Genomic DNA, 9,556 nt, shown 5'->3' on the forward strand with positions numbered 1-9,556 from the left:
TGGCATGGTTTGCCATTGGCACAGTGGTGTGGCTGGCATGGTTGGCATGCCTTGGCGCGGAGATGTGGCTGACATGGTTGGCATGCCTTGGCGCGGAGATGTGACTGGCATGGTTTTCCATTGGCACAGTGGTGCGGCTGGGATGGTTGGCATGCCTTGGCGCGAAGATGTGGCTGGCATGGTTTTCCATTGGCACAGTGGTGCGTCTGGAATGGTTGGCATGCCTTGGCGCGGAGATGTGGCTGGCATGGTTTTCCATTGGCACAGTGGTGCGGATGGCATGGTTGGCATGCCTTGGCGTGGTACCATGAGAATTAGGGTTTGGCATAGATGATGTCGGTCAATGTTAAGGGTTCTGCCATGGAACATGACACATAAAAAAAAGGTACCCTGGTAATTCTTACGTAGGCATGTCGATCGATTCAATAATATGCTAATAGTCATAGTGACGTCATGTCAGTGGTACGATTTTACGATTTTAACCCTAAGCTAAAAACCACCATCAACATTAAGTCCCCTTCTTAGCTCGGAACAGGAACATTGTTACGAGGTAAGCATAAGATGGTGACGAGCAAGGACAAAAATAGAAACGAAAAGTCGTGGAAAGATGGTCAGGAAGGTCCGACTAACCCTTTGGAGAGGTAAGGAGAGTCCATGATCCTCGTGTTTGGCGTCCTTGCGTAGATTCTATTCGTGGTGTAGACCGTGAAGTGGTGAGATGAAGATCGTCGGCTTAGTCTGGCTGCATCACCTTGGCTGGGTTAGGGAACATTATGACGCTGGCTTGGCGAGTTGTCGGTGCTGGTGCGGCAAGTCATGGCGTAGACGGCTTGGCATGGTGGGGCCAAGGAAATGGCGCAGTTTGGTGAGGCAAAGCATGCGCGGACGGCTTGGCATGTGGGGCCAAGGCATGGCGCGGTCCTGGAGAGGCAAGCATGGCGAACGGCTTGGCGTGGTGGGGCCAAGGCAATGGCGCGAACGGTCTTGGCATGGTGATTGGTGTTCGCGGGACCGGTTGCCTCTTTTCATTACTTGACTCAAATAGGAAGTCCTTTCCTTATTCAAACTCCCAAGTATCACACTTATAAAAGGAGGGCCGACCTCTCCTTTTACTTCACACCTATATTTTTTTTTATTCTGGTCGTGTGGTAACAGTAAAGCGGACGAGCGAATCCCAGGTATGTCTTCCAACACTTCCTCTTTAACTTTCTTTTCTTGATTTTTTTTTTTTTGTTAGTGCAAACCATAACTGTAGGCTTACCTTTTCATGAACTTGTAGAAATATTGTCCTTCTGCGTTGGTATGAATCTTAGCCGTAGGTATGCTTTGCACGAACTTGTAGTAACATTTAGGCGTGAATACCGTAGTGATGTTGGCCGCCTAAATTACCGTGCAAAGTAGGCATGCATGAGCTGGTAATTGTCATTCCCTTCCTGCGAAAACCTAACTTCTAGGGTTTACTCCTTTTTCCTGGTGTGACCGTGTGTATGGTTCCCGTGGTGGGGCGTGCCTCCTCGGACGGGCGCAAATTTCCCGCTGCAGGGTATGGTCTTGGAATGAGGTGGTGATGCAGGGTCTGTCAGTCCCCATTTCTTTGCATATGCGCATTATGACTTTGAAACAAACTGGCTTGCGTCCAGGATGAATCTCCTGTGTCTGATAAAATAATTTCCATGCACTTTCCGTAATAATTTCTCTTCGTATTGTTCCATTGTAGTTATTTCGCAGGTGGAAGTAGCGTGAGAGAATTTTCGTTAGGATGTCATTTGAGAAAAGTTCTGCCGTACCGAAAGATGTTGGCAATTCCAAGCCAAACATAGATGATGAGTTCTTTACAACATCCGCCACGATTAGGAGAAATCATCCCAAGTATGTGTCGATTCTTCTGACTGGTCCGGAAAGTGAAGGAGAGGCCCGGTCGGTTCGGCCAGGAGGTGTAATAAGGTTTTGTCTTCAGAGGAAAGAGTATCATGCTTCTCCTATTGACTTTAAAAACTCTGTGAGTCAGTTGCATCCCTTTAAGAAATGGATGCCATTCATGATGAGCCAGGAATGTGTAAAAGCCAGTTTGACCAAGGCGCAGATCATTGATGCTGTCGCGGCTTCCGCAGTGCTTCAAATTAGGAAAGATATTTCAGGCTTGGTTGCTTTTAGGGAATTTTAAAAAAATGTCACACTTACATTATCCGGTTTAATAAAGTGCCACTGTTTTTTTCAATTTTAATTAAATGCCACAACCGTTAGCTTTCCCATCAGGACCCACACACTTGGTCTTTTTCGTTGACCCGGTCAAAAGAATCTGTCACAATTTATAAATTTACCCTTGAAAACCCGATTATAGTAATCACGGGTTCACCATCTTTATCACCGGTAAATAAAAAAATAAAAGAAAAATAACCTGCCTCTCTTCCTCTCTTCTGGTGCTACTGCCGGTATAGGTTCTCCATAAATGAATTTAGAAGATTGGGAGTGCTAAGAGGGGAAAATTGATTGTGTGATGAAGTAAGGAGACAAATTTGGTGATTGTGTTTAATTAAGATTTCTATTGTTGTTTCAATTTGATTGATGGAATTGGTGATTGTTGTTAGGGTTCTTAAATTGAAAGCAAGAAAATCCAGGGTTAGGTAATCGTTGGTGGTCATGGTAAGCTTTCAATTGGTTATTTGCTAACATGAATGGTATTTGTTAATTGGTAATTATTGTTACAGACAGATTTTGATTTATGGGAAAGTAGTCATGTATGTTTAGGTTCCTGGTTGTGTTTCCCATTTACTCATCCCCATTTACTCCGTAAGAAATGATCAGTTCAAAACTATAGTACATATTTGGTTTTTGCGCAACAATCTCATGAACCATTCCTTATTAATTCTTTGTATGGATTTTTTTTTTCTGTCTATATCACCTGTATTCGTTAGGATTAGTTGTTGATTGATAGAAACAGTAGCGGTTGACACCCCTTCATCACCAGAAACACGCTTGTAAGGTATTCGACAGAATTCCCAAGCCAGTTCTCTTTGTTCACCAACTTCAACTCCAACTATTTGCAGCGAGCAACAAGACCCGAATCTGTTTATTCTAGCTTGGTGATTCCAGTGGGTTTGATCAATTAAATTACAATAATTGGTTGTTGTTTTTTTTATAAATTTTTGGGCAAGAGAAGATACACAGCAGCAGTGAATTGAGTAATGATTCAAAACTGAGTCGCCATCACAACTCGGTCCTAAACCTGAGTCAGCATCACAACTCAGTCCTAGTAAGACTATTTTGGGGGTTTAGTTGTCTTTTAACAGGGTAGATTAACTGCCAGGTGTGCATTAATGGATGTTAGCCGTTTTTTCCAAAAAAACGGGATGGAAAAGTCAAATGAATGGCATTTTATTAATTTTGAATAAAACAGTGACACTTTCTTAAACATGAAATTGAAAGTGTGGCACTTTATTAAAATCCCCTTGCTTTTATTTCCAGATGGTGTCCAGACACTCACACGGCCATATGCAGGTGGGGTGAAATGAATATCTACTTAGAGAGCGTGGCCGTGTTGCTGAACCTTCCTATAATAGGAAACCTCGATGTCAAATTTTCTGCAGATGAAGAAGAAATGCGCGCCGCTCTGGTTTCGAAATCAAAAGGATTCGTTTGGAAAGAAAACGAGACTAGGTGCTTTTATGGCTGGTAGGTGTCTAAGTGGTTTCCCAATGAGTTGGAGCCGAATCAGAAGAATAGTACGCTTCATGTCGCGGCGTTCTTGGCTCTTTGGTTATCCAGAGATATTTTAGATAACGGCTCAGGTAAGAAGCAGATAAGACAGGAACTTATCAAGTTTTCCATAAAATTGGCAAAATGTGTCGTTCTCCCTATTGTCGGCTTGTTTCTTGGTTCTTTGTACAGACACTTGGATCAGCAGGTCGCAGACATGTGCGCTTCAAATGGTTACATAAAAGTGGATTTGTATATTCATGCCGCCTTTCTCCAAGCGTGGTTGTGGGAGCACTTCGAAAGGTATGCTCCAAAACCGTTGGTCGTACTTCCCGAGTCTTGGGGTGGCTCTAGGATACTTCTCTGGTCGAATAGGCGCCCAAAGATTGGTTCGAACCTGGTTGCATTCCTTGACAACTCCCACACGGTCAATTTTCATCCGTAGGCTCCGGTGCATGCGTCCATAACTCAGATCAGTACTTTTTCTCCTGCTCCGAGCATGTCTTTGTCTTCTGATAAAGAGGATATGAGTGTTGGAGAGATGGTGTTCATGCGAAGCTGCACGCCCGGTTATGTGCCGTCTTTCTTTCGAGGATCTTGCAGAGCAGTCTCTTAAAATATCGATAGGGCGGCTCGGCATATGGGTTTTGACCAAGGGGTCCCACTTGTTCGTCATCCGGTTGTTCCAGAAGTATCGTTGCCAATTGTTCTCGATGCTACTGTTCTTGTGTCGGGTAAAAGTCTCCCTTTCCTGCTTGCGGAACGAAATCCATTAACAACCTCCAAATATAACATATTTTGGCAGGATGAGTTTCTCGTTTTCCATGGATTCGTGAATGATGTGGTAGAAAACTGTCGCGGTAAGCCTTCTCCTGCGGTTTTAGCGGAGCATCCACTGCTGAGGGATCCTTATTCGCCCAAGCGAAAATCCGTTAGCTCGAATGCAGATAGTCCCCAAGTAAAGGAGCGAAGATCTAAAAGCCGTGCAGATGGTTCCCAGTTAGTTTCGACATCCCTACCGACTTTCAGTTCGTCCAATATGCGGGTACGTGTGATTTTCCTCTTGACTTTAGTTTGATCGTGTATATCTTTGTTTCTTTCCTGAGTATCCGTCTTTGTATCTTGCCTAGGGTCTTAGCAGCGTGAACGCCTTTACCAAACTTACAAGAAGTCAGAAAACATCGCTTCTCGAGACGGAGGGTGGCGGAGCTGAGCCTATCAGTGGCGATGGGGAACCCGATAAGGATGAAAGCTCAGAGTTCGGTGATGGTGAGAGTAGTTCTTCCGACAGTAGTGTTGAATCTTCCTCTATCCAGTCTGAAAGCGAATCAGTGAGTCTCCCGCATGTTTTTTTTTTCTCTTTGGAAAATATCTAATCCGTGATGTCATAAGGGGGAAACGTTTCTGAAGATGGCCCTGAGACAGAGACTGGTGGTGATACAGCTTTGTCTCCAATTGTGGCAGCCGCACCAGGCGACCTTGGAATGGATGTTGATCTAGATGAAAACGTCGTTGTGACTCAGACAATGGAGAGTACTCTAGTGGTCGTAGGTGCAATTTTCATTAGGAATCCCTTGCCGGTTGCTGATGTAGACGCGGACGCCACTTTCAACCCTCCATACCTGGTTCCTTATCCAGATCATGTGTTGATCAGGGGATTTAGCGTGCCAGCCAAACATGCGGCGCTATACACCAAGATATGGGAAAGCTACGGACATATCGCCACGACCAAGAAGGTTACTAGTCGATTTGCGTTGGTTAAGCGTGTGTAGGAAGCTTTGTCTTCGATTGACGACATGTGCAACGTGACTGGTAATATTGTTTCTTAGGATGTAATCTCGAGCTAGAGGTTCCATCGTGACATGTGTGTAAACTTTGAGTTCAATGTTCCTTGGTTCGTTGAAGGTTTCTCTGAGGTTGAAAAGTTGCTGGTCGAAACATTCGAAGGTCCTTCGGCGGATATGGTAAAGAAGCATGAAGCGGAAGTCAAAAAATTGTCCAAGAAGCTGAAGTTGAAGAGGGCGGCTCTCCAAAGCACGAAGGATACTCTTGCTAAGAAGAGAAATCCATTGTTGAAAAACATAACTTGAATGTATTTCTGTCTTCTGAACTTCTTATTTTTAGGTTTTTTTTTTGAAAGGCAAATGAAACGCCTAGTTTATGGTTTTGATTTCCTGGATTTTTGGGTTGATAGACAAATGTTACCTTGAGGGTTTTGGATTATTCTTTTGGAATGAATTGTTTTGGAATGGATTGTTTTGGTTACGATTGCAAGTGACGCAAACATCCCAGGAAAACCAAGGAACCGTGAGCGTTGCGTGTCGTACATGACATGGGGTGAAACATAACATGGCTATCGGTTTCATCATTCCCGTGAAAAATTGAAATAGCAAACAATGTATTTTCTCTAGGTAAGACTTACTCGGTTTTTCAGGTCTCTTGATGAAAAAGGAATCTTCCGGGTGTAAGACCGAGTTTTACGGGAGGCACCTCCGTGATTGTGGAAAGTCCGCAGTCGTCTCATCTGATAATCGAGTCGTCGATACCTGGTTGGATTGTTTGAGGGTGAAAACGGTTTCTGCTGATTTTGGTAATTTCGGGTGTGTGGGTGAGAAACTAATTTAAACCCTAAACAATGTACTGCAAGGGAGTACTTTAGATTCGAGAGATCAATCTGTACAAATCCGGCCTAAACCAATAAATGGACGTTCCAGACTTGCTTCGGTCACAAATTGAAGTAGAAGGGTTGGTTTTGGGGAGGGAAGCAAAGAAAGTGTTGAGACCAGAATAGTTGATTTTGGAAAAGTAGTTGTTTCACGACTTGTATCAGAAAGTGGGAAGCTAACAGATGGAAAGCTAGCAAATGTTTTCTGAGTGTTGTATCCTCCTGACCTGAACTTGTTGTTCGGTGGAAATAGGTAATGCCTATTTATACAAGTCGAAGTGAAACGTACTTTGGTCTCATTAAGAAATGGAAAACGGGTGAGTAAATGGGAGGAGGTGGTAACCGGTAACGCTTGGAATTGATGTTCCATAAAAGAAAGCGTTTCACCATTACTACCTGTATTTACTAACCGCCTCATCCTTATGACACTTTCTTATAACGAGCGTAGTGTATGCCGCACGCTGTAAACCGTTAAACCAATACCCAATGAGCATCCCCCAGTTTGTGACATGTGTTGATGTCTGGAGTGTTTTCGTGGAAAAAATGTAGCATGTTGTTGTTGTCTGGCAAGTTAAGCTTGGGAGACTTGTCGGCTCTGTGGTGACCTTCAACGGTCGAGAGTTTGCATCTTAAGAGGAAGGTAGCCGTTGATTATTGCAACCTTTCATTTGGTAGCCAGTGGCATAAAAGTATGATCAGTATGGCTTCAATATGGCCCAGTTTAGGCGCGGCCAAAAGTTAGGGTTTTAGCTTTGTTTAGGCGCGACCAAACTAGGGCCAAAGGCTCCCATGTGTTAGATGGTAACCTTGGACAACTAAGATATGCATCTTAGATCAAAAAGTGGTCGTTGATTTTTGCAGGCCTTCATTTTGGTAGCCGCATAGGGAAGGCCGACATGGTATGGCGCGGCAAGGTGGTTGGCATGCCATTGGCACATTTGGCATTCCATTGGCACATGTGGCATGGCATGCCTTGGCGCGGTTTGGCGTGGCCAAAATAGGGTTTTGGGCCAAAGGTTACCATGCGTTGTTTGGCGACCTTGGACGGCTAGGATTTGCATCTAGGATAGAATGGTGGTCGTTGATCGTCGCACGCCTTCATTTTGGTAGACGCATGGGAAAGGACGGCATCGTATGGCGCGTCAAGGTGGTTGGCATGCCATTGGCACATGTGGCATGGCATTCCTTGGCGCGGATTGGCGTGGCAAAAACTAGGGTTTTGGGCCAAAGGTTACCGTGCGTTGTTTGGCAACCTTGGACGGCTAGGATTTGCATCCAGGATGTAAGGGTGGTCGTTGATCGTCGCACGCCTTCGTTTTGGTAGCCGCATGGGGAAGGCCGACATGGTATTGCGCGGCAAGGTGGTTGGCATGCCATTGGCACATGTGGCATGGCATGCCTTGGCGTGGCCTTTGGGCCAAAGGTTACCATGCGATGTTTGGCGACCTTGGACGGATAGGATTTGCATCTAGGATGGAAGGGTGGTTGTTGATTGTCGCACGCCTTCGTTTTGGTAGCCGCATAGGGAAGGCCGGCATGGTATGGCGCGGCAAGGTGGTTGGCATGCCATTGTCACATGTGGCATGGCATGCCTTGGCGCGGTTTGGCGTGGCCAAAACTAGGGTTTTGCGTCGAAGGTTACCATGCGTTGTTTGGCGACCTTGGACGGCTAGGATTTGCATCTAGTATGGAAGGGTGGTCGTTGATCGTCGCACGCCTTCGTTTTGGTAGCCCCATGGGGAAGGCCGGCATGATATGGCACGGCAAGGTGGTTTGCATGCCATTGGCACATGTGGCATGGCATGCCTTGGCGCGGTTTGGCGTAGCCAAAATTAGGGTTTTGGGCCAAAGGTTACCATACGTTGTTTGGCGACCTTGGACGGCTAGGATTTGCATCTAGGATGGAAGGTTGGTCGTTGATCGTCGCACGCCTTCGTTTTTGTAGCCGCATGGGGAAGGCCGGCATGGTATGGTGCAACAAGGTGGTTGGCATGCCATTGGCACATGTGGCATGGCATGCCTTGGCACGGTTTGGCGTGACCAAAACTAGGGTTTTTGGCCAAAGGTTACCATGCGTTGTTTGGCGACCTTGGACGGCTAGGATTTGCATCTAGGATGGAAGGCTGGCCGTTGATCGTCGCACGCCTTCGTTTTGGTAGCCCCATGGGGAAGGCCGACATGGTATGGCGCAACATGGTGGTTGGCATGCCATTGGCACGGTTTGGCGTGACCAAAACTAGGGTTTTTGGCCAAAGGTTACCATGCGTTGTTTGGCGACCTTGGACGACTAGGATTTTAATCTAGGATGGAAGGGTGGTCGTTGATCGTCGCACGCCTTCGTTTTGGTAGCCGCATAGGGAAGGCCGGCATGGTATGGCGCGGCAAGGTGGTTGGCATGCCATTGGCACATGTGGCATGGCATGCCTTGGCGCGGTTTGGCGTAACCAAAACTAGGGTTTTGGGCCAAAGGTTACCATGCGTTGTTTGGCGATATTGGACGGATAGGATTTGCATCTAGTATGGAAGGGTGGTCGTTGATCGTCGCACGCCTTCGTTTTCGTAGCCGCAGAGGGAAGGCTGGCATGGTGGGGCCAAGGCCAATGGCGCAGATGGATTGGCATAATGGGGCCAAGGGTTTGGTACGGACGGCTTGGAATGGTGGGGCCAAGGAAAGGTGCGGTTGGCTTGGCATGGTGGGGCCAAGGGTTTGGCATGCCATTGGCGCATGGTGCAGCTACCATGGTTGTGGCCAAGGAAAGGTGTGGTTGGCTTGGCATGGTGGGGCCAAGGGGTTGGCATGCCATTGGCGCATGGTGTGGCTAGCATGGTTGGCATGCCTTGGCGCGGTAGACGTGGCTGGCATGGTTTGCCATTGGCACAATGGTGCGGCTAGTATGGTTGGCTTGCCTTGGCGCGAAGATGTGGCTGGCATGGTTTGTCATTGGCACAGTGGTGCGGCTAGCATGGCTGGCATGCATTGGCGCGGGGATGTAGATGGCATGGTTTGCCATTGGAACAGTGGTGCGGATGGCATGGTTGGCATGCCTGGACGCGGAGATGTTGCTGGCATGGTTTGTCATTGGCACAGTGGTGCGGCTGGCATGGTTGGCATGCCTTGGCACGGAGATGTGGCTGGCATGGTTTGCCATTGGCACAGTGGTGCGGCTGGCATGGTTGGCATGCCTTGGCCCAGAG

This window comes from Papaver somniferum, chromosome 11 (assembly GCF_003573695.1).
Source record: "Papaver somniferum cultivar HN1 chromosome 11, ASM357369v1, whole genome shotgun sequence".
Classification (NCBI taxonomy): domain Eukaryota; kingdom Viridiplantae; phylum Streptophyta; class Magnoliopsida; order Ranunculales; family Papaveraceae; genus Papaver; species Papaver somniferum.